The sequence below is a fragment of the Camelus dromedarius genome, chromosome 11 (genome assembly GCF_036321535.1).
Source record: "Camelus dromedarius isolate mCamDro1 chromosome 11, mCamDro1.pat, whole genome shotgun sequence".
Lineage (NCBI taxonomy): Eukaryota > Metazoa > Chordata > Mammalia > Artiodactyla > Camelidae > Camelus > Camelus dromedarius.
Window position 1 is genome coordinate 50,438,770 of NC_087446.1, and position 26,574 is coordinate 50,465,343.

The 26,574-nt window shown below is 39.4% G+C and overlaps 1 protein-coding gene across 1 annotated transcript in view; it reads left to right on the plus strand.

The window, feature by feature from the left end:
- ANO6 (anoctamin 6) overlaps positions 1-26,574 on the plus strand; it is a 278,097-nt gene that overhangs the window by 21,238 nt on the left and 230,285 nt on the right. The window contains exon 3 of the mRNA XM_064491795.1: positions 15,095-15,199. The gene's annotated coding sequence lies outside the window, so the exon portion shown is untranslated. The remainder of the gene's footprint in view (positions 1-15,094; positions 15,200-26,574) is intronic.

Consider the following 26,574-nt stretch of genomic DNA (forward strand, 5'->3'; position numbering starts at 1 on the left):
ATGGGGAGTTGTTGTTGAATGGGTAGAGGTTTTGGAAAATGAGAAGAGTTCAGGAGATGGATGGTGGTGATGGTTGCACAACAATTAGAATGTACTTAATGCCACTGAACTGTACTGTTAAAAATGGTTAAAATGGTCAATTTATGCTATGTGTTTTTTATCACAATAAAAAATTGTAAGAACTACATTTAAAAACTGTAAGTACAGAATAGCAACATAAGCAATGGACTGTAGTCACAGAGGAAGAAGCAATTGCCTCTGTGTCTGGTGGGAAGATGACTGGAGAAGGCTTGCAGTGGAGGGAGTAGTTGAGGCTTCAGAGGACACAAAACATGTTAGCACTTCTCACTCAACTCTACTTCCCACCAGATTTCCTGGCACTGCCTCCCGTCCCCTCTATAAACATACTGCCTGATGGTCATGGCTACTGGATGCTGGTTGTAGTAACTGCCCTCTGGAGGGCCCAGACTCCTCTCTCACCTGATGACTTATGTGCTGATCAAGAGCCAGAAGCCTTGATTCCCCAGTATTTATGCCAGTCATACTTATTGTTGTAATTACTCAATTGAATTAAATATTATGTAAACAAACTATTTCAGCATGAAAAGGGAGAGAATTCTTTGTCTGTAAAAATGAATGCTTTGGAAAGGCTATTAAAAAATTGAAATTTGTTGCATTAGGTGTGGGTAAGACACCTATAAATTATTGGAAGAACCTTGGAAACATCTAGATGAAGCTTGAACCCAGATTACTTTGCAGGAGCACTTACATTTCTCTTCCTCTTTGATGAAATCAAACTAAAAATGAAAGGAAACTGCCAGAAGGACTAAGACGATGCAAGATGAACCATAAGAAAGTCTTCAATCAGCAGACTCATTCCCAAAGGAAAAGTCTTGGCCGTACATTGAAGTCTGACAACCAAATGAGACATTTACATGTTTTAATTTTAAACAAATATACATAGATGATAAATTGAAAGATAGATAGATAGATGGATATAGATAGATGATAGCATCTGTTATTAATTCCCTTTCTCTACCACACTATCAATTACAGGTATGATATTCTAGATTAAGAAGGTGTAGTGGTTTAGAGCGCAGACTCTGGAACCAGATTGCCTTATGAGTTATGTGACCTCGGCCTCAGGCAAATCAGTCTCATTGTACTTCAGTTTTATTATCTATTTTAAATGAGGCTAATAATAGTATTTATCTAAGGGATTTGTTTTAAGTTATTTAGTACATATAAAGCACCGTCTGGTGTAGAACAGTGCCAGACAGAATAAATGCTGTGAAATGCTAGCTATTACTGGTACCAGTAATGGTACTGATGTCACTACTACTAACTGTATTTTAAAAATTTTTTTCTTGTTTTGTGCGTGTGTGTGTGTGTGTGTGTGTGTGTAGGAGGAGGTAATTAGGTTTGTTTGTTTATTTATTTATTTATTTATTTATTTATTTATTTATTTATTTATTTATTTAATGGAAGGACTGGGGATTGAACCCAGGACCTCGTGCATGCTAAGCTCACGCTCTACCACTGAGCTCTACCCTCCCCTACTAAGTGTATTTTGCTCACGAGAGAGGAGACAAAAGAAGGATGGGAAGAAGAGAGTACACTCTGAAGAGAGTGCAAACCACAGAACCGTGACCATGCCAGGTGAAGTACGTGTCAAACATGAACGATGAGGTGGTCTCAGGCCCGGGTGCTGAGGGTGCTTCTCCGCCATCCCAGTCCTAACCCGCTCTGTACCTCCAGTTCCCTCTGCTCTCTTGGTCACTCGTCACATGCCCGTTTTTGAGAAACTAATAAACAGAGAGATTGAGTACCTCAGAGCCTAACGAATTTGTAATTTAGCAGGAGATTCTGATGCATAAATAACACGAGAGAACACATGTTGTTAAGAATACGTATTAGGGGAGACGGTATAGCTCAGTGGTAGAGTATGCACTTGGCATGCACGAGGTCCTATGTTCAATCCCTAGGACCTCCATTAAAATAAATTTTAAAATAAACCTAATTGCCCCCCTCCAAAAGAAAAAAAAAATCCAAAACGGGGATCATTTCAGCCCCTTAAAAAAAAGAATACATTATAATATTCTGTATGTAAAAATTTGTTACTAGTGCAAACAGGAGAGTGCAACAAATTAACCTGAGAGAGTATGACAGAAAGCGACAACTGAGCTGGATTTTAAGGGTGAGTACAGAGTTTCTCTGTAAAGGACACCATGAAATAATAAGCATGCAATGTGCCTAATTGCCATCACTAGAATTGACAGACAAGGTGGTCAAAGTGCCCTTTCGAAGCAGTGAGAGCAACAAAGAAACTGTTCACTCAAGGATTTGCAAACTATACCATTGCTATCACAAGGTCATGGATGTTTTTTTCTCTTTGACTTATCTTCGATAAAACTCTGAAATACGTCATTGAGCCAAACCACCTATCTATGATTCAGTCTTATGACTTCTGAAATATTCCTTTCTTCCATCTTTCTGTATTCTCGCTCTCTAGCTTAGACAACCGGCAAGATAAAAATGACCATGAAATGTTGAGAATGACCAAGAGAAGGCTATCACCATTGTTCACTGCCTTTCCCTTCACAATAACACAATAAAAGGAGATGCCATAAAATCATTCCACGTTGGTGTCATGCGTTACAGGCAGTCATTTTGGTATTTTTATTCTGTGCCTCGTGTTGACGTTATAGACTCGCGGAGGAGGGAACTAACTTTTTCCTGAATGCTCAGTAAAGACTTGAAGTGGACAATGAAGAGATGAAACACTCTGCCGTGGGACTCAGCACAGAGAAAGGCCTGCTGCCCAGTCATTGAAGCCAGCCGGACTCCTGCCCACCATGGGACACTGGAAAAGTCCCTGAACTTCTGTAACATGTGGACACTAGTTCTTCTCCTCGAGCATTTCTGGACAACTGAGTAAAAGAACAGAATACTTGGCACGTAATAGATGTTTGATAAATGTTTCTTGAATGAGTGAACTTACAAATTACACTTCTTTTCATTCCTTGCCTTTTTCAAAAATCCTGTATTGGTTTTTAATTTTCACAGTAATTGCATTCACTCGCTAGGCCAGCCGTAACAAACATACTACAAATCAGGTGGCTGAAACAACACGTTTGTTGTCTCACGATTCTGGACGCTGGGAGTTTTGAGATCAAGGTGTTGGCAGCAACGGTTGGCTCTTTCTGAGGCTATAAGGGAAAGATTGCGTCCAAGTCTCTCTCCTTGGCTTGTGGATAAAAGAATGCACCCCATCTTCTCTCTTCTGTGTGGCTGTCTCTGTATCTAAATTTCCCCTTTTTATAAGGACACCAGTGATACAGACACCTACTGCAATATGATCTCATTGTCTCATCTTAGCTTAACTAATTATGTCTGTTAACTAATTCCATATAAGGTCACACTCTGAGGTACTGGGGAATTGGGACTTCAACATATGAATCTGCAGGGGGACACAATTCAACCCATAAGACTCATGAAGGCTTGTGTAATTATTCAAGCAACATAGAAATATAAAAAATTAATGGTCTCCTCCCATAATCCAATTCCACTCCTCTGCTTTTAACATTTTGTAATGTGTCCTTGCATCCTTCCATAAGTCTCTCTATGCCTACACACACACACACACACACACACACACACACACACACACACACGTTAGTCTTATATTTAAACACACACCCGTAATCTTTTTCTTTTCTAAAAATTCAGTCGTTCTACACATAATATTTAACCCCTTATTTTCATTTTGCAGTATATAATGGACATTTTTCTAAATCAATGGGTATAAACCTATGTAAATATTTACATAATATTCTATTGTATGTATAAATAATATTCTATTCAATACTTGTCCTGCTGGTGGAATTCAGGGTATTTCCAGGCTTTGGAGAATGTCCATTTTTAAAATGCAGCAATATGCAGTTTCACTCAGTTTGTTTCTTTAAAACTACTGCTTTTATTTATGTAAGTTAGAGTCTTAGAAATGCATTTCTAGGTCAAAGATACACATATTTAAGTGTCATGTTATCAGATGACTTTCAGAAATGTTTTAGTGATTCACACATTCACCAAGAGTGCCTAAGAAGTATCAGTTTTCCCCACCCTTTTGCCAAATAGATTCGATTAGTTTTTTAAAATTTCTGTCTCTCTGATACATGAAAAATGATGTATCTTTTATTTCTTTCATATATATATATCTTTTCAAATGTTTGTTATTTGTATCCATCTTCAGACAATTGCTAGATCACCATGTGTACCTATTTTCAAATTATATTTCCCATCTTTTATTCATTTGCAAGAGTCTTTGTGCATAAGGGGAATTAACACCTTGTCATATATTTTGCAAGTATTCTTTCCCTGTCCATCATTTGTCTTTCAACCTTGTATTAGTGCCTTTTTCCATCAGAAATTTGAGGTTGTTATGGAGTCAACTATTTTTTCAATGACTTGTGAATTTTTCTGTCTTGCCCATAAATGCCTCAACCCTACCCCCAAGATTCACTCTCACCTTCATTACAGTCTAATATTCCTTCTGTATTTGTCGTAGATACAGATCTGTTTTGTTTTCCTTCCAGGTGAATATTTCATCACTTGAACACTGTTTATAAAGTAATTCTTCCTTTTCTCACTAAATTGAAATGTAAGCACTACCATGTACTAAGTTCTTACTTTAAAGAATACTTGAATCCGTTTCTGTGCTCTCTGTTCTGTTTCATTGATCAGTTTGTTCATCCCTGAGCCAATATTCATATTATCCTGACGGTGGGAGCCATATGGGGAGTTTTGCTCTCTGGTATGGCCAGTTCCCCTTCACTGTTTGCTTTTTTTTCCCATAATTTTCTAGACAGTATTTGTACACTTTTTCTCCCATATTAACTTTAGAATGATTTTGATTAATTAAAAACAACACCATAACAACAATGGAACTCTGATTCAAACTGCTTGACATTCACACACATATTTGGGAATATTAACAGTTTTTTCTATCCAGGGATCACACTCATCAGCTACGTGAATTTAAGATGAAAGCTGTGGGTTAGAAAGGTTCTGTGACTTGCCCAGGCCCTGCAGTGGGCAAAAGACAGAAACTGCCTTTAACATCTCTCTGGTGCAACTTCCACAACATTAATCACCTGCTTTGTTCATATCAGAGAGGGAAGGTGATAAATTCAATGACTAGGATTCTTCTAACTAAACTACGAGGCAGCTTAACCATGTACAAGGCTGTCAGGCCCAAGCAGCCCTTGACCAAGCATGGCAGCAATTTATAAGCAAGTCGTTGGCTTTTATCCCAATAAACGGCTTCTCATCCTTAAAAAGAGCTAGATAGAATCAGAATGAGAATCAACTTCCACTTAATAAGTACCTGGAAGATTCCTGGCTCCAACACATCTTTACCAATACGAAATTCTGTCATTATAGCGTTATTTTTTGATTTAAAAACTTTTTCTTCTAAAATGTGAATACCCTTCAAAAGATTACTGCACATACTGGTATGAAATGATTTAATCTCTACTCTTTTAACAACCAGCTAGCCAAGTCTCTATTGAAATAAAATGTGGGTCTTGGGTGGTGGGACATGGAGATGAGAATGTTTCTGAACAATGGACACCACCTCAAGGCAGCCAAGCTTAGTAAAATGCTAGTGGCCAGGAGAAGCCTGGAAAGGTGAATGGATTGACAGGTAGAGAGCTTGAAAAGGCCCAAGAGCTGGGAGACAGGGCAGAGTAGGAGGCAAGGGGCCACATCAGTTACTCCACACTTTCCTGTGAGCTAGTCCCTTCCACCCAGACACTAGGTGACAAAGGAAGCAAATCAACTGTGGGAAGTCAGATGGCTGGCAGTGGTCTGCTCTGCCTTCCTGCACTGATGGCACTGACACCCCTCCTATTCCCAGAGCAGCTGCTGCTTTTCTTAACAGGGAATCTGGTCACAGCTGCCATCTCTCCTGCTCAAAAATAACCTTTTCAGAACATTTTAAATGATGAAACAATAGTAAGAAGGTTAGTTTCAAAGGAAAAGCCTGGCCTGAAGCTAGCTGATAAAAGATGAACCAATCAGGCAGCAAATAGGGAAACAGATAATAACTAAACCAGCCAAATCAATGACTTATCAAAGTCAAGTTAGGCGTATTTCTGGAAAAGATGAAGACTCTAATTTGAAAACATACAAGCACCCCAATAGCAGCTCTGTTTACAATAGCCAAGACATGGAAGCAACCTAAATGTCCATCAATAGATGACTGGTTAAAGAAGATGTGATATACCTGCAATGGAATACTACTCGGCCATAAAAAAGAATGAAATAATGCCATCTGCAACAGCATGGATGGACCTAGAGATTATCATACTAAATGAAGTAAGTCATAGAAAGGCAAATATTAGATATCACTTACATGTGGAATCTAAATAAATAATACAAATGAACTTTTCAAAACAGCAGTAGATTCACAGACATGGAAAACAAAATTATGGTTACCAAAGAGGAAAGAGAGGGAAGGGAGGGATAAATTAGGAGTTTGGGATTAGCAGACACAAACTACTATATATAAAATAGATAAGCAACAAAGACCTACTGGATAGCACAAGGAACTATATTCAGTATCTTATAATAACCTATAATGGAAAAGAACCTAAAAATTTAGATTCATTCTCATATATACATATATATGTACAACTGAATCACTCTGCTGTACACCTGAAACTAACACAACATTGTAAGTCAGCTATACTTCAAGAAAAGTAAGTAAATTTCTAAGAATTTTATAAAGCACTCAGTTTAACAGCTAATATTGCGTACACATCAGCTGAATGCCCAGTGCTTTTCACGTCTGCACCTCCTTTTTGTTCTTCACAAAATAAAATTAGATTCTGCCCCTCTTATTAAATCAAAGTAGTGACACTGAGCACAGGTTTTCTCCTCATTCTGCTTGTGTGTTACGCATATTTCTTTAAACTAGGTCAAAGGCATGCTTATACTATTTCCTCAAAAGAAAGCAATAAGCATGGCATAAACTGCTGAGCGAGTAGTTTTCATTACAGAGAGAAGTGATGTCAAATTACGACTCCTCCAGAATGTACGATGAAATATCAGTCAAATATTCATTAACTTATTCAGAAGATTGGCATCTATCCTAAAATTACCATAGGTGGGTATAATGGATTTGCTTAAAACATTTTCAAATAAAAGGGAAGTAATTTTCAAATGTGATACCAAATGTCCACTATTTAAGAGTTTAAATGACATGTCTCAATATTTGTCACTCAATGCACAATATTTTAATGCAGCCAGGGGTCCAATTTTATGTTATTTTCAATAGACACATGCCTCCACTGAAAAAAAACAAACTAACAAACAGAAAACCAAAAAACCAAAACCAAAAACAAACACCCTTGTAGGAGTGGAGTTTTGTGAAAGGAATGCTGGATAGAAGTTGCCGACTTTATACTTGGTTGGGTTTCCTGTGCTGGGGAATAGTCCACACAGTCAGTAGAGGATGAAGATGAGATGAGATCAAGTAATAGGCTTTGAGAACTGCAAAAACTTATCAAATGCAAAATATCCTGTGATCATACAAGAATTGGTGTACTTTATTGCAGTGTGCCTAAGTGAAAATTTTAAACGCCAATATCAAAATTTAATTTAACAGGAAAGCTCGCTATTTGGAGAATTTTGCGGAGGTTTCTGTAATGTAAATACCATCCCTAAATGAATTTCATCTTGTGAATTTAATTGATTGGGTTTTCTTAAAATGAAGTCGCTTTACTGTATGTATATGATAGTTTCACTTTGGTTCGTCTAACTGATTCAAAACACTTCTGTACTGATAGTTCCCCTGAATGCTCAGTTTGGTACGACTGCTGTCAAGTCAAGCCCTCCGTGTACTGGACACCGAAAACAAGGGCAGTGCTGCCACCAACAGGAAAATGCAAGTCCCAGTGTCTCCACTGAAACCAAAATTCTCCATTTTCTCTACTTAGAACCCTTGTTAAATAAATTAAGGCATAATATGAGCAACAGAAAAAAAAAAATGGGAAGAGCTCCTTAGAAGAGTGAAACAAATTTAAAACTAAACAAAATTGCATCTTGTAACAGCGAAAAAAAAAAAAAGGCATCCTGGATTACTAGATGCAAAGGCAGATGTTCTGAGCGTAAGGGGTACTGTGGGCGTCACAGATGGTGGCTGATCTCTATTAAATATTTAGTAAGGATTCTCCAGGAATATGTTCTTTCTTGTCTACATGACTAAAATACAAAGAAAAATGTCAAAGAAAATGCTAGCATGCATTTAGTGAAGAATTTAGTTGGCATAATATAATTGCACGATTGTACTGTTGTGTAAGAATACAGATGTGTTTCTGCTGTCAAGTTGCTGCAAAGTTGGGCTTTTATTGCAAAAATAAAGGTTTCCTTTTACAAAGGCATCACTCAAAATGACCAGGAGAAATGGAATACCAACATTTAAAAAGTATATAATGTGATTTTCCCCTAAAACTAAAAGGTTTATATAATTATCAATTATAATTACCTAGTGATGTGTAATTTGTGTTTTAAATTTGGACACAATGAGGAGGTAGGTGATTTATCCATATAAGGCTTTTCCAGCGTTACATTCAAAGGCTCTCACCGTCCTTGGTCTAGAATCTTCTTTGTGAGCATTAGAGGAAATTAGAAAAATGTTCTTTCTGTAGTCACAGCCGTGAGAAGAAAATTGTGGAGTACAATTAAATCCCCAGCTCCTCCCATCCGTTTTCTAAACTGTTCAACCCTTCTCATTTCAAATAGCTCAAAATTACAAAAGACCAAATTCCTTACTCAGTTCCACCCACACAATTCCCACTGCTGTTTTTTTTTTTTTTATAAATTGTATTAAACACATCTGAAGCTTCATTTATCCTCAATGAATATGGTATTTACTTATTTTGCTTTCAATTAATATTTGTTTCATGTTAAAGAGATTTCTTAGGCTTTCCAAGAAAATTATCAGAGGTCCTAGAAAATCAGTTTTACTCAATGTGTTTTTCATTCTTGACTTTCAACCACTGATTAAGCACTTACTATATGGCAGTTCCTGTCTGAGGTCCTGAGTGTGCCAAAATGAACAGGATACAGCCTTCTTGATTCCAGAGCTAAGAATTAATAAAGCAATAATGTTTTAGCCCTCACCTATGAAAATATGTATTTACAGACACTCCATGTAGAATTCACAAAACAAACATAAAAGGATGAAATAGCGATTGTTGGTGAAATCTGTCAACTCTGACAATTTCCCTACATTGTTTCACCCATCTTTTAGGTATTCGGAGGTCAGTACTCAGTGTTTCCGTGTTGAGTAGCATGACTTTTCCCCTATATCAAATTACATTATTTAGACCACAGCATTCTGAGCATGTGATTCTTTAAAAATGAAGATGACACGATTTAACAATTCTTACAAGGGTGGAGAGCACAGATGGGCTCCAAATTCCTCCACCCCCATCTCTCCTTTCTCAGCAAACCTTTCACCCACAGCATAGAGCTGTAAGAAGGGGCACCATGTTGGGGCCCATGCTTCCTCAGCTTGCGTTTTCACAATAGGCTTTCGGCTAGAATCCTTGCTTCCAGACTCACCCGCATGCTAATCCACTCTCTCTATACTCAGTCATGTTGCATCTATTTAAAACCCTTCAATATTGTCTTAAACCTTAGCATAAAGTCCAAACGTCTTGAAATGGCACTGGGGACCTTCATGATCTGGCCTTTCCTTGGTTCTAGCCATACTCCCTTCTTGCTCTCCCCAAAATCTATCCTGCTGTCTTTTGTGTCCTGACCTTTGCACATTTTAGCCCCTCTACCTGGAGTCCCTTGTTCCCTTCTATTCCCTTTTTCTGGTTCACATTTATTTGTCCTTCAGTGCTCTGCTTAGTTATCTTCTTCCCCAGAACTTTCTCTCATCCAAAGGAGTCAAGTGACTTCACATCACAGAGTAGGTTGGGAGCCTATCAAAAATTGTCCTGTAGAACTTTGTGCTCACCCCATCCTGTCTTAGCACATATTGTTTTTTGATGATCACCTGCTTAATTGTCAGTTTCCCCAATTATAAAAGCAGAAAGTCAGCCTTACTCATCTTTGAATCATCAATCCATGACATACAGCAGGTGCTCAGTAAAAATAATACTGACTAAAGAATTGAGGAGTAAATTTGTTCTCCCTAAAATGAAGCCCGTATGCTTGTCTGCTTACATGCGTGTGAGGTTCTAGTCTACCAAACTGAGCACTCACGGAGGATGGATAACTCACAGGAGAAGATTCTCTTGCTAGGAATCATGCCCATGGGAATCTGTGTGAGGGTCACTGCTTAAAACATTTTCCTTTGGCTAAGCTTTAAGAATCACTCGCATCCCAATTTTAATTTAGTGATGAGTGGGGCCATGCAACAGATCAGAAAAGAGATGGAGAGCTTAGTGCAGATTGAGGGGTCATAAACTGTGTCTACTTGTCCCAAAGGACTGCTCCTGAAGGCTTGAGTAATAAGCCACAATCAGCTATCTAATCACCTTTCAGGCTTTGTCAAATGGCCAGGTGTCCTTCCCAGATGACACCTTTGTCATCTCCCCACTGTCACACATCTCTCTACACATGATCACCCAGAATTAGATTCAACACTCACATAATAGAAATAGGCCAGTACAGGCTGACTAAAGACCCAGTCACGAAGTGGCCCTGGTCAGGACGTATTCCCACAGCTGCCACTGATAGCAGATTTTCTGCATGACCCCAGTAGGTCCATTTAGACCACGTAGCCCTTCCCAGACACCAGCCCTCTAGGGTTCCATTCTTGCTCTTAGCACTTCTGTTTTTCTTCATTCTTATGCCACTATTGCTTTTAATTAGTATAACTTCTTGCACTTTAAAAAGAAAACCAAATCCAGCAAATGTCAAAAAATACTTCACAGTGACTAAAACCTAGAAGATCAATAACTCATTCCAGGAAACCATTTCTGCTGCCGGTAACATGTCTCTTCTTCACCTGTTAGAGCAAATGTCTTTAGCTCTCCAGGATTTTCACTTTAAAGGCTGAAATTAAAGCTGGGAAAAGAATACTGAGGATAAAAATAAAAGATTTTGAAGGGTTCAAAATAACAATATACAAAATTTCATATTTGGAGTAAGGTTTGCCACCAAAATAAACAGTGTAGATATCTTGATAACATCTTTTTCATTCTCATGTTTAAGCTAAATGTCTGTATAAGATAATTTTATCTATTAGGTTAAATAGCACCACTGATAAAAGCAACATATCGGAATTTACAGCAGAATAGTCTCCCTCTTCCAGGATTTGATTAACATTTTTTCCAACTGTTATTTCCTTTACCTACCAGATGATAAATGGCAGGTATGAAAGTTAGCCTAAGGCGCTGTAGAATTATGTGACTTGTGAATCATCGAAGGGTAATTAAATGATGGCTAATCCTGGTCTAAGGTCTGAGTGTGTTTTGTGGTACTTGATAGCTGCAAAGTAGTAAGAAGTGCTGAGCTCTGAGTCTCAGTCCTGCCCGTGCAACTCTAGGTTTGCAGTGTGGGGCAGGTCAGTCCCTCAGCCTTGCCTGCCTCTCTTCTCTTTCACAGGGCAAGGCGGGGAGAATACAGAGATGATTTCGTGAAGCTCTCACAAGAAGTTTCTGATGCTCAGTTCCTTTATCTGTAACACGGGGCTTTCTCGATGAGGATTAAATAAAATAATATATATGAAAGCACTCTGTAAATGGTTAGGAGCCCTGCAGACGCTTCCTTATTATAATAGCTAAAACCAATGACAAGAATGACTAGAGGACCTCATTAAAATATTTGTTTCACTTTTTAAAATTTTTGTTGTTTGGAAATAAATTCAAGCTTTCAGAAAAGTTGTGCAAATAAGAACAGCACAGAGAGTGGGGAGGGTAGAGCTCAGTGGTAGAGCGCGTGCCTAGCATGCACGAGGTCCTGGGTTCAATCCCCAGTGCCTCCGTTAAAGATACATAAATTAAAAACAAACAAACAAAGAAATCTAATTACCTACCCCCAAAATAAAATAAATAAATAAATAAATAATTTTTAAAAGGATAGCACAGAGAATATATAATACCTTTCACCCAGATCACCTATTTATAACATTTGACCCCATTTGCTCACTCCCTCTTTCTCTCTCCCTCTCCTTTGAGATAAATATTTCCCTTGAACCAGTTAGAGATATTACAAGTATCATGGCCCATCACCCCTAAGTAGGTCAGTGTTTCCTAAGAATAGGGCTATTTGCTTACATAACTGTCATACAGTTTTCAACTTTGGTAAATTTTGCATTGGCATAGTTCTTTTATCTCATTTGCCATCCATATTCCAATTTTGTCAGCTGACCGGATAATGTTTTAGAGCATTTCGTCTCCTCCAGAACAGGATTCAGCCTCAAACAATTGAGTATTGTAGTTAGTTGTTGTGTCTCTTTCGTCTCCTGTAATCTGAAACATTTCCACACCCTTTCCTTGTCTTTTATGATGTTGATGGTTTTTAAGAACACAGTCCTCGTCTTTTTTGTTTACTAGAATATCCCTCGTTCTTTGGTGGTTTACTTTTTTAATGATTACTTTATATTCATCAGTTGAAGTTTCTATTCCTACCACTGGGAACTCAGAAGCCATCCTTGTCTGAAGAAAGATTCTTTAGCAAACACATCCTGCCTTGCCACAAGTGGTAATGTAGTGTTAATTCCATTCCTTTCCTTTCCTGCTGTTTCTTCCCTCATTCTTCTGTTATTCTATTGATCCTCAACCTGTGACGTCCAACTTAACTGTGTCTCCCTGCTATCTGCGCTAGACGGATCCTGGACAGAAGGTCACATCTGTTCCCATCATTCCCACAAGGAGGAGACGGGGACCAGGAAGAGCTAATGGTTCTGACAGCCCCCCAAGAGGGTAGCATCCATCTTTGCTTCTGGTTCTGAGTCACCCCTGATTCTTCTACTGTATCCCCAACCTTCCTAACCGCTCCTCCTTGTTTTTTTCTACTAAATGACAGATTCCCATCAGAGTTGCTCTTCCAAGTTTTCAGCATGCTACCTCGAACCTCATTTCTCTTGAACACTAGAACAACCAGACCTGTTCAGCTGGATTTATCATCACTACTTTGCAGATAAGAGAACGGAAGCTCTGATACATTAAGTGATTTCCCCCATCATCAGATGCTTAGAGGGAAAATGGTAGAGATGTTTCTAGATGACACATTTAGGGCATCTAGCACTTAAATTCTGACTTAAACTTGAAATTTGACCAAAAAAAGAATATAGAAATACATTTGTCGTAATACACAGTTAGCAAATGTGACAGAAATATATAGTTCTGAGAAAGGCTTCGTAAGTATTTAACAAAACTAATCTGAGATCTCAAGATCAATAGCGTTTTTAAGTGAGGAGCTCGAATTGTGAGGACTTGCAAATATACACAGTCCTGAAAAACATCAAATAAGAGGCAGGGAAGGAAGCTAAGAGATCCTGCCCAACTTCCTTGTTAACAATATAACACAAGCTCATTAAAGAAAATTTAGAAATACCCAGAATTTTGAAAGGACAGGACACAAACCACCTAACCAATGTTTTGGAAAGTGAGAGAGATTGAGTCTTAAGCATGTCTTGTCTGTGGCCATGCGGGCTGTTGGTAACAGATCTGGGGTCACTCCTTGGACCTCTTGGCTGTTAGTACAGTGCACTTGCCTACAATTTATGAGTTATTTCTGATACATAAATTCGAAACTTTTCCAGTCTTCTCATCTAGAACAAACATATGCACTGACCAAAGTTGTATAAAGCCAAGAAAGACTTTTTAAAAAAATTAAATATTAAATTGAGCAAATACTTTTTTTAAAGAAAGAAAATGCATTCCACGGGGCCGCTAGTGAAGAAAATGCGGGGGAGAGCCCTTTAGCCTCAGGTGAGTAGGAGAGAGTGTAAGGTGTACCAGAATTGTCCTGTTTCTTCAAAGATTTTCTCAAATTAGGCAGTCAGCAGAGGCTTGGGGTACCTTTAACTACATCCATTTTCAGTTAATTTTCATATACGCTGCAAGGTAAGAGTTGAGGTTCATTTTTTGTGTATGGATGTCCAGTTGTTCCAGCGCCAGATGTTCAATGTTCTGAATAACAAGATAGGTTAGTTCCAGAAAATTTCCAGCATCCAACCACACCTAGGCAACGCGCGTTGGTTGGGGACTAGTTTCCTGTGTAGAGTTTCATGATTCTTAAACATGTGGTCATACCCTTTATGTAGACTTCTCTAGGAAAGAGAATTAACCTTTTAGAAGCTCACACAAAGATAATGGGGAACTGGCTTTCTCCCAAAATAGAGTATAATAAAAAGTAAGAGCCCACGATATTGTACATCACAAATGCTTTCATTAGGAATTTTCTTAAGAAAATCAAGTAGGGTTAAAGAGAATAAAATTTCAAGACGTTTAAGTGAAGCAATTATTGGAGTTCATCAAACAACCAAGTTACAAAACTGCAGAGTATAAAATCTGCCCTTCTGTAGACGAGCTGGCCCCAAGTGCTCTGGTTCCAGCTTCACTCGCCAGTTCACGAGGGATCGAATTGTTCAGAAACTGTCCACTGGGTGGCACCGTGGTGCTGCTGCCGGAATGAGCCTGTTGCTTTGGGTAACGGTTCATTTAGGGACTGATTTCTTACGTAGGGTTTCATGATTCTTAAACATGTGGTCATACCACAGTGTGTGCCAACAGCAGACAATTGCCCTAGTCATGGGTGCAAGGGAAGAAAAAGAAAGGAGTGTTTGTAGGTTATTCAAGCAAAGAGAATGTGCAGGACTTAAGAGGACTTGTAGGACGAGTTGAACAAGTGGATGGATGGGAGCCAACCCAACCTGTCTTTCATCCCTGTTCTCAGACTGAAATGCCCCTGCAGGTCCCCCCCCCCCTTCTTGTGACTTGATTCTGTGCAGAAAAATCGACACTAACAACTGCACCCCAAAGGAAAGCTCAAATACATATTTACTGAGCACCGGAAGTTAGTGGTAGAAGGCTAACCACGGGTTTTACCCTTGATGTCGTTGCAGTCCACCTGAGAAGACAGGATGTCTGCATGAAACAGCAATGGCTGGATGGTATGCTCGAGACGGCACCAACTGGAAGCCATAATTAGGACAGCCTTCACTGAGCAGGTGGGACTCTAGCTGGTCTTAAAGAATGGCTTCCTTGTGGCAGACAGCCTGCTGCTGCACAGCTGAGTGGAGACTGTGCAGGTGGGGGTAGAGCTTGCGTGGGCAGTCATGCTGGTGGCCTGGCTGGGGAGGGAGGTCAGAGCCTCCTTCTCTGCAGTGGTTGGTTGGGGAGCAGCCATCCCGGCTAGACTTCCCTTCCTCTCCATCCAACTGAGCCATGACTTAGTGGATCTATTGACCCAGTGATCCATTCTTTAAAATTATATATACTTCTTTTCCTTCTAGATATTGAGGGGAACACAATCCATTGATTCATTTAATTTCTTCTTGATATAGTTGAGTTAGAAATTTGAACACCAAACGTGTGGGATGTTTATGAAATAATTTGGTGAATCATGAACCTAGAGAATAAAATCTATACCTCTTAGAGGAGTGCTGGTGACATTGAACAACCTGGCCTCAATCCAAACTGCAGTATGTTGGGGGGAGGGGCTTGACATGAAGCCTGGTGTGTGCTTAACATATTTCAGCAAAAAAACTATATATATACATATATGTGTGTGTGTGTGTGTATGTATGGGGGTGTGTGTGTGTGTGTATACAGTGTCGTATAATTTTGATAACTGTCGATTCTGAATGATGGATACATAGGGCTTTTATTTTACTCTTCTGTCTTCATGTCTGTGTGAAATGTTTTATGATACCTTTTTCTTAAAAAAAAAAATTAATTGATGGTTTGAAAAGATACTTCTGGGACTGGGCAAGACTGAGCCTGAAGTTAAGGGAAGTGGGTCCAGTTGAGGGTGTGGGTGATGAGGAAATGAAGCAGAAGTTAGCTGAGACCTTCCAGCTGGGAAAAGCACTATTTACCCATTGATTCCCATCCAAAGTGTGATGGAAACAATGCCTGTCCTCCCAGGGAGATTTACCAGCTAAAAAAAGAATCTTTAGGAAATGGACTGTGCCCCTTGCTTCCACCCACGTATCCAAATGTGACACTTGGGAGTTAAAGAGATAATTAGTCAAATGTGGATTATCAGGGACTGTGCGCTGGGAAGACAGTAGCACGCACTTAGTTGTTAAAGTACTTTTATACAGATTCTCTCAGACATATAGGAAAAGCCGTCCTCTGGTATGTCTGTCCCCTAGAATTCCTCTGGCTTTCTCTTCTCTAATTTGTAAGCTAAAGAGAAAGAGGCAAGCGAATCAGGAGGCACTGAACTGGAAAAAATGTAAAAAATAAACAGTTCTAAAAATGAGCCATAATGTTAGAGGGGATAGAGCAAGGGACCCAAAATAAGAAAACTTAGCTTGGAATTCTGGTTCTTCCACTTTGCAGTTGTGGGGTAGAGGACAAGTCATTTAACTTTTCTAAAATTCAGTGTATGCCTCTATGAAATAGGGGTGCGAATAATTCCGCAGGTCAGCTGTAAGGAATAGATAGTGTATTGAGGTGATTGTCCAAGTGTTTGCTTGTGGCCTTAATTTGCCCTGAAGATATTTTCTCCTCTGACCTCCCTTGTGTGCACCTCGTGAGTCCTTGGATCCACAGAAGAGGAGGATAAGCACACGGGGTTACAAATTATGGGTTCAGTAGAGACCCAGCCAGGCAGGCGATGAAAGCCATGTGGGAATGAGAGAAATAGCAGAAGACCTTCGTTGGGGGAGCCCAGGTGGAAGACGAGATATTAGAGAAAGCCTGAAGAATGGCGAGAGAGGGAAGGTGTAGGAAACAGCCTTAGAAGGGAGAACGATGTAAGGAAAAGCGCGTCTCACCCGCCACATTTCCTTTCTCTAAAGTCACACCCCGGACCTGTCTTTGCCCTCTGGCTTAACTCCTCCCCGAGGCAGGTGCAGGACGTATCTGAGTTTGGAAAACTAGTCCTTTCCTCTTCGTTTCTCTTGTGGCACCTGCCTGCCTGCCCAGAGCTTGAATTCTGGGCTGCTTATTACTGATAGCACTGCTGTAAACATAGCATGGATGTGTGATCAAAAACTGGCTTCCCAGTGCTGAAATCCAGGGTTAGATAGAATTACCCACGTCTTCCATAGATGCCAGAAAAGTACGGACCTACCCCAGAGAGGGCAGATCTCCCTTCCCAGCTAAGGTTACCAGATGGCCCGCCCAATCTGCCGTGAAATATATTTATATACTTGTAATGTTATAAATGATGTTGACTGCTTGCACTAATCAAATCAACCAATAGACAAAGCACCGGTGATTTATCAAGTTACAGAATTATAACAAGTTAGTGCCACAAATCTTGATGATGTAAAAATAATGGTGGAAAAGAGAGAGCTGGTATTTTGTACAGAATGTTCATGTTGCCTCAAATTCATATGTTGAAATCCTAACCCCCAGGGGGATGGGATTAGGAGGTAGGGTCCTTGGGAATGGCCATTACACTACAGCTCTGCTTCCAACCTGATGTGATCTGAGGGACATCTGTGATGTCCCTCAGTCTGATTGCTCGTTTGTTTCATCTTCCCTTGCCTCCCCATATAGACCGCCTTGTATAAGTTAGAAAACTCTGGCGGATGTCAAAGCGCTTCTTTAGCTTACCTTCACAGTCTGGAAGATCTGCTGCCGTCCCCGTGTCCCTTCACACACAGTGTGCCTGCCGCAAGTCCCCAGTAACGTCTGGAGCATGTGTTGCCAGATCTGGTTTGTTGTCGTTTTTAATTCAGCCTGAGTGAATCTGAATTAACATTAGTTCAACCCATTTATATTTATTTTAATTTGTGCTGTGTTAGGACTTAATGCTATCTTATTTTATACTTTCTATTTACTGTACTTTATTTCTGAATTTCTACTTTCCACTCAGTAGGTAAAATTTTATCTGTCAGATGTGACCATTATGCATTCTATTTTTATTCTTCTGTGAGTACTCATTTTTATATTTATTTTACTATAGTTTCTTAAACTTATGAATGCTCTGTTTTTTCCTGAACAAGACAAGCACTTTAACATCCTCTAAACTCCCTTTGATCGCCTCTCCAACCACACCCTTATCCTGAATTGTCATGATAACACCATCTGAACATTTACACTTCATGAAGGGTTGTTAGACACTTTTTAAAAAGCTAGTTTTATACATTAAAAAAAATTATTGAATCACTCTTACTACTCAAATATTTCTGTATCAAAATAAATGAATGTAGAAGAATTATGCATTATGTTTGAATTTGAATTTGATGAAGACTCTAATTTACTTGCAAGTCTACAAGAACAATAAACTAAGGATCCAAGGTATCAAAATTAAGGAAAATTTTATGAAAAGTACAGAGTATGCAGATTTAAAAGGCACACTGTATTCCAGACAACATATGTAAAATTAACCATCAATTATTCTGGCAAATTTCCTGGACATCAAGGATAATGAAAAATTTCTGTAGCCTTTCAGACAAAAATTTGGTTTTCTACTGAGGAACAAGACCAGCCTCACTTCAAACTTTTCTTGGGTATCACTAATGCCTGAAGACAATGAATCAAAGATCACAAGTTAGTAAGGGGAGAATGTGAGACTCACGAACGTAAAACCTGATACATTGCCAATCATTTACTTAGACCACAGATATGTTCTCTCAGATATGTAAGAACTTATATTCTACCCTAGAGAAGAAGTAATCAAAATTTAGAATAGGAAGTACATGATATAAAAAAATGTGGTTGCAATTTGAAAATTAATTCAAAATGGAATGTATTCTAAATAATCATTGAAAATATAATTAGAAAATCAAATGCATATAGTAAAAATAATTCAAAAGAGAAGGCTTATAGAAATTACAATGTAATAAATGTAATCTGGACCCCAGGTTATAGTAACAATATAGCTGGATGTGGAAGGAAGAGAAAGGAATCTATGCATAGGGGACTGGTTCTTCCCCTGTCCTGAGATGAAATTTAAGACAGGTTCCGTGACTTTTCTCATTACCTTCAGGTGGCAATTAATATGTCAAATAATAATCAAAATTTAAACTCTATTTAAAGATAACTCCCTTTGCCAACTCGGGCCTTTTACAGGTTAACCCTCCATGAGAAAAGTATGTTTTGTTGGCTTTTTCTCTTTCCTGGCACTGCTTTTGCTCCTCCCCATCTTATTTTTTTGTCTATTGAAGTACAGTCAGTTATAATGTGTCAGTCCCTGGTGTGCAGCACAATGTCCCAGTCATGCATATACATTCATATATTCATTTTCATATTCTTTTCCATTAAAGGTTATTACAAGATATTGAATATAGTTCCCTGTGCTCTACAGAAGAAACTTTTTAAAAATCTAGTTTTATATATAGTGGCTAACATTTGTATATCTCAAACTCCCAAATTTATCCCTTCCCACCACCTTTCCCTGGTAACCGTAAGATTGTTTACTATGTCTGCGAGTCTGTGTCTGTGGAATCTAAAAAAAAAAGGACAATATGAACTAAGATGGGTATTTTTTTAACTCAACTTTGTTGGCGCCTAGAGGAGAAAAGAAGTCAGTGAGAGAAAGAACTAACCCCACAAATAAATTTGAAGGCATGCCGGTAAATAAAAATAAAAATAAGTTACTTGATGGTTACATTCCATGGGTCACACTTGTTTAATGTATGTGATCGTCCCATAGTTATATCCTTTGTTTTGTTTCCTGTTGTATCTCCAGCATCAAGAACTGCCCAGTACACCATGGAAACTGGGCAAATATTTGTGATAAATGAGGAATTATATGATGCAAATAAGAGATGCACTAAAACAAAATGACAAAGGTTAAAAATACAAGGATGGGCCAAGATTTTCCGGCCAAGGGAAAATTCAAATAAGGCAAAGGAAGCAGGATAAATTGTACAAAATAGAGTTCAAGTCAAAAAGAAATATATAGTATGAAAGGTATCAGTTCACAATAACCTGACTGACCTTTAAGTACTAAACAAAGTAGTTTGAAAATATAGAAAATAAATGATTGTTAAAAATAAAACAGAAATCAAAACGCGTTTTTCTAGAAGATTTTATAGACCATTTTTAGCCTCTGACGGAACAAATATGCAAAGAATGAACAATGACTTAAAGAAATTGAAATACAGGGAAAAAGGAACCCAATTTTAAGACACATAGCTCCTTGTGTCTTTGATACATTTATAAAAATCAATAGTGTACTAGATTCACTAGGTTGGCTACCCAACAATCATTCTGAACTTTAGTACCTTTGACAGAGACCAGAAAACTGCAAAGGAGCCTACCTGTGGGCTCTCCTGTGGCTGGTGGGGCCCCCGTGGTTCAGTTCTGGCCGAAGACACATCCGCACAAATCTCCTAGGGCTGCCTGGTCCCCTTCCTCTTTCTTCCTGCCCAAGGTGCAGCGCCATCTCTGTGTACCCGCTGAGCAGAAAGAGGGAAACAGCCTTGTTCCTTCATGGCGGTCCTGGACTTCCCACCTGAGGACTTGTTTCAGGACAAAAGTCCTCCGCTCACTCATTCAAGCCTCTTGAGAATGGGTTCTCTGGTGCTCGCTGCTCAGTACAAGGCTAACTTACACAGCCACAGAGAAAACAGTAATAAATACACCAACCCAAAACCTGTTCAGGCTGCATCCTCTAACTATACTTCAACAGAACTAGAAATAAATAATAAGAGTTTTAAAGTCAATTATAAAATTTAAAGCATTCCTCTCAAAAACTACTGGCAAAGGAGGAAATAAAAATACAAATATATATTTGGACAAAAATAAAATTAAGGTATTAAGAATTCTCAAGATATAACAAATTATGAATTCTACTCCCCAGAATTCCTTATCTACCCTGTCCACTTCAGTTTTTCCTAAATTTATCACTTTCTCATATACTGCATAATTTACTGTATCTTTTACTTAATTTTCTCTTTCTCCTGCTACAATGTGAGTTTCATGAAGCCAGAGACTTTTGTCTGTTTTATTCACTGTTGTATCCCCAGTACTTGAAATATTGCCTGGCTCACAGGAGACATTCAGTAAAATTGTTGAATGAATTAATAATTACTCCGAAGGCTAATGCATAAACTGGAATTTTTATTATTAAAATTATAAATGAAAATAAATAATCCAACTCAAATTGAAAGCGGTAAGTTGCAGTCAACTTATCTAAAACAAAAGGAGTAAAGCAGAGAGAAAAGTAAAGATAAGCAGAAATTAATGAATTTTGAAAAGTAAGTTGTATAATTAAATGAAGAATTTCTTGGTGAAAAATTGTAATAGACAGACTTCTAGTAAATCTAATCAAGACAAGCTGAAAATCACAATTAAACAAAAATAGGAAGGCAGCTATGCTCGCCACCATACCACCAACGCTATTAAACAAAAATAGGGACAAAAAAGAAGTTATTATAACAGCTAGGGAAAAAAAGAGTAATGATAGTAGAAGTCTGTTTATAGTTCCCTACCTATAAAATTTAGTCATAGAAAAATAGACAATTTTATGTGAATACACAAATTAATAAAATTGACTTAAGAAAGTTGACAAAATCAGCGCAAAGCAATAATCATTCATAACCAAGAAATAGAAGGTTATCAAATCATTATGTTTAAAAATAAAAAGCTTTCAGAAGGATTTTTTTCAGTCAGTTCTTTCAAACTTTCAAGAAAACATAAATCTCTCATGCACAGAAAACTATTAAAGAACATAGCAAAACATGAAATTCATGTTGGATTTTATCAAGTTGCCTTTCCACTATCCATTGACGTTATTTTTCTGAACCTACTGACTTGATTTATAGTGTTAATAGAAATCCTAATAATAAATCACTGTTGCATTGTTGTGGTGGAGAAATCTTTGACTGTACTGTTGAATTCAGTTTGCTGGTCCAACTGCACAGTAGAAAATTAAGCAGCCAGTTAAAGGGGAGAGCCTAAAGAAATTTTTATGACATAAGAAAATGCTTATGAAATAATATTTTCCTGAATCATTTTATTTCCTCTAGTTGGTTGAAAACGATGTGCTTTTATTCTTCCAGTATAGCATTTCTCAACCTTAAATTCCACCTTGTCCGTAATTCCAGTGTCACCTTGACTTGATGTTTCTGGCGGTGTGGTTTATTGATAACTGGTGGCCTCTGGGGGTCTCTTAAATGGTCTGCCAGTAGTTTGACAATTTTAGAGGAAAAGGTGATGAAATCATTTTGTTCACATACATTTCCCCTGTTTGAAATATTCAATTAACAATGATTTTTCACAGAAACCCCATCACAAACACCTATTGTGTTTTTTAAAGTTGTACGAGAAGTGAACAGTCGTGTCAGTTCATCTCAGCTAACATTAAGTCATGAAATTCTTCTCAGTTAACCTATTTTCCCACGATCTGCATTTTGGTGCATTTTCGGTAATGAAAGGCCCTAATCCAAAGGAGCTGAACCAGTTAGGTTCCCTTTTCTCTCCCCTGTACTCCGCAGCTGGTAGGAAGCCCATTTGCCTCTAGATTAAAGCTGTGACGTCATCTACCTGTCTTCTGTGTGTTCTGCTTATGGAAGTCAGCATTTTTTCACATTATTTGCACGTGAGTCACATATATTTGCATTATTTGCATGCTGTTTGCATTTGGTATATTTGCATTTTGCTTTTTATGTTAGAGTTAAGTTCAACAAAATGGATCAGTGGGTCAGGAGTATTAAAGGCAAGGGGGAGTAAGAATGGTCATTGATGTACATGGATGTACACGGAAACACAAAGGATCTAGAAGGGTCAAAACTATCTCAATAAAGAATGAGATTTGCTTTACAAATTAAAAATTTTTGTTTATAATTTTGAGTTACTCATGTAGTATATGCATAGATCTTGAATAGCCTAAACTTCATATTTTAGGACTGGCATGTGTAGAAAATAAAACATCAGAATTTTTAATATCACAAACCATATCACGACATGGTTGAACATTGAACTCTTTCCCATTTCTTGAGCGTTTTCTTCACTAGTCCAAAAAAGAGATTGACAGTAGTGGGCCTGTTTAAACACTCACGTCCCGATGCCCCACCTCTTCTCCCTCCTCTGAAAGGAAGAGGGGTCCAGCTTCCAGTAGGCGGGGCCGGCCCTTCTTCGGCCCTCACGTCCAGCTGCATGTCCCGGCTGAGCTCTATATGGTTTTATGCTTGGAGGATATGCTGAAGTCCCTTGTTCCCTTCCCTCCTACCAGTTCTCGAGTTCCAGATGGCGGCAACTCTTTCTCTGGACCCACGGCTCATGCTAGAGCCTCACTCAGAATTACATTCACTTTATTTGAGAAGTTGTTACAACTTTAATTTGGAGGCAACCAGCTTGCTTGCTGCCAACTGCTCAATACTGAGGAGAGAAAAGAGCTCCAGCTCCATCAGATACAGCTAATTGTCTGATCATTGCCCCAAACACTGCCCCCCTCCATCCCCTCATAGTGGTTTGCCCTGAGATGCAGCGTGTCTGAGGCTTCCTGAATTTTTGTCAGTTTCGTTACTGTGTTCCTCGGCGTGTTCCTCTTTGGGTTAATCCTGTGGGGGACTCTCTGTGCTTCCTGGACTTGGGTGACTGTTCCCTTTCCTAAGTTGGGGATGAGGCTTCCTGAGGAAGGAGGCTGACTCGTGTGCAGGTGCTCCTGGGAGTATGTCATGAGGGAAGAAATCATGGACAAAGCAAGGTCCCTGAGGGTCTGGAAAGGATAGAATTGAGAACACAGGTGGGCTAGGAATAGCAACGCTTTTCTTCTGTTAAATGGAGAGGAGGGGAAAGCAGGGGGCAAGGACAGCTTTAGAGAAATCATCACAGTGCCTTCTGCATAATAGGGACTCAGATACTTATCAATCAAGAGCTGTTAACTAGGGACACAAACTACCAGCCCCTAGTGAATAAGGAAAGATGTCACTGAAAAACCTTAGCCAGCGATCAGCCACAGGGAAACTTCTTATAGATGTTTGGAGCAGAACACTGGGCTGGAGAGGCCATGGAGTTCACCTGATAGAGCAAGTGGGACATTCAATGGTCTTCTGTTCTTTTAAATACAGTGATTACCAAATGCATCCTGTTAGTCAGCATACCAGGACGAACCTGCAGCCGCATTGCAAATGCCTTCTTCACCCTTAAACGCTTTGAAAAGATTAAAGAAGGAAGCTAACAAGGATTGAGCCCTTCAGTGTCAGGCTCTGTACTGACTACCCTAATACACTGTGGTTTCATTTAATTCCTCAAAACCACACTATTGAAGAAAGCGACTCAGTGGAACGAAGTTTGTTGCCAAAACCCTGAATCTGGAAGGCACAGCATGGATTCAAACTCAAATCTGCCTCTCTTAAAAGCCCGCTCTTACTACGTGTAGCAATGCAACAATGCGAAAGAAAAAGAAGTTTAATCTCCAGTAAATTAATCTCATGACAGAAAGAGAACATTCAAGTATCTAACAGAGATACTATCCAGCAGAAAAAACAATGCCACTGAACCTTACTCTTTTCTGTAGTTCTGTAAAGTGTCATCGATTTGTGGGCATTTTCAGAAAACTGACAACTTTGTGGACGGAGCATAACTTTTTGTTCATCTCTAGACTTCCTCTATTCTGGTGAGAAAGCAATTTTTAAATGCCCCCTATTTCTCTCCCTCTGCATTTGAGGTCCTCTATTATTTTCCAGTGTCAAAACTCAGACAGACCTTCTTACTTTATTAGGTCATTGGATGATTGATGTGTCTCCTAGAGGAGTTCCTGTGGAGGGGGAGGGACAGGACACGTCGGGCCCCGGGTGGACTGAGCTCACCCATTAAGTTAGCCTGTCTGCCCTGCTCTGACAGTTATTAATGCTTCTGCCTCCTGCTGCTTCCAATACGTGCTCTTCCGGAGAGTGCCAGTTCCAGATGTTATTGTTACATCGTGGCAACACTTAACAGCCCAAACGTGCCAGTGGTTTCTGTGTCCTGGGCACAGTCCTGCTGGAATAGTTCCCTGGTTGGCTGCCTTTTCAGTGCATCTTCCAGGAAGCCCAAAGTGACCAGCGTGAGTCAGTACACCCTTGCTCAGGCAACTTTCAAGGTCAAGGAGTTTCTCAGTAAGCAAAGCGTTGCGTGTTACTACCTCTCCATTTACCCGACAGTTCCTGCTTGACCTTCATCAGCCTGGTGAGCCCTCCAAAACGACTATTTGCCCACAGCAACAGCTGTCTCCTGCCACAGGGTGGGCAAGTAAGGACTGTGAGAGATTTGATTTCCTTGTATCAGTCAGGTGTGCTAGGTTATGCTGTTGTAACAAATGACCCCCAAATCTCAAGGGCTTACAACAACAAAGGTCTACTTCTCATTCATGTAATATGTTCACTGTGGGTGGACCTCAGCCCTGCACCATGTTATCTTCACTCGAGGACCCAGGCTAATGAACCCGGGCAACCTCTCCAGGGAACATGCATCTGTGGCAGAGGCAAAAAAAGCATTACAAAACACAGGCTCATTCTTAAAGCTTCTGTCCCCACTTCGTCAACAAAGCAAATCGAATGGCCACTCCTGATGTCAACAGAGAGGGAATGTGAAATCTTCCTTCCTGGAGAAGCACCCCATGGAGGGGCAACAAACATTTTGAGTGTTAATACAATCTACCACCCTCACTTTGATGGAGACCTGTCATGACATCATCAAGTTGCCTTAGAAGGAGCACCGTGGATGGAGACCACGTCTCAAGACTTCACAAGATTTCTGCCAGGACAGCAGAGACCTGCCTGTTTTCTCAGCCATGCTCGCCACATTGAGTTCAGCTCCTCTGACATTGACAGATGGCACTGGTTTCCTAGCCACTCCCTGAGGCGAGTCTAGGTGTTGCTCCTGGTCTTTGTAATTCCTGGACTGTACAGTCTCAGTGCCTAAAGAGGCGGACCTCAATCCTTGCCCAGCCCCTGGGGCAGGATGGCTGGAGAAAGTCCTCCGCTGGACGCCACATCTGTGTCAGTGAAGGACACTCTTCTCTGAGTACTTCTTTTTACAGCCTGTCAGAGACCAAATTAGATCACTTTGAAGGAATACATTACGACCCATCTGTCCATTCAGATAAATCACTGACCTTTCTTTTTTTGCCCTAGCAGAAGGGTGCTCAAAACAGTTGTCTCTGTGATAAATCTTGACCAGTTTAGCAGTATACATGTTGTCGGGCTTGGCGTTTTATGTGATGATGATTTCTGTGTGGGAATATGTAGGACTTAAGAAGATAATGCGGTTCTCAGCCACGTGAGACGCATATGAAATAAAGATGATTCAATGACTTGAATTATGTTAATATCCAGAAAATGCCTGTGTGGAAGGGTCTTCTTCTAAATATGGTTATTCCGAGTCTGGTTGTTGCAAACCATTTCAAAGGTGTTAATAATGTAATCATTTTAAATATACCATTTGGAGGCTACGTGCGCATAAATTATATATACGTGTATATATAATTCATTGC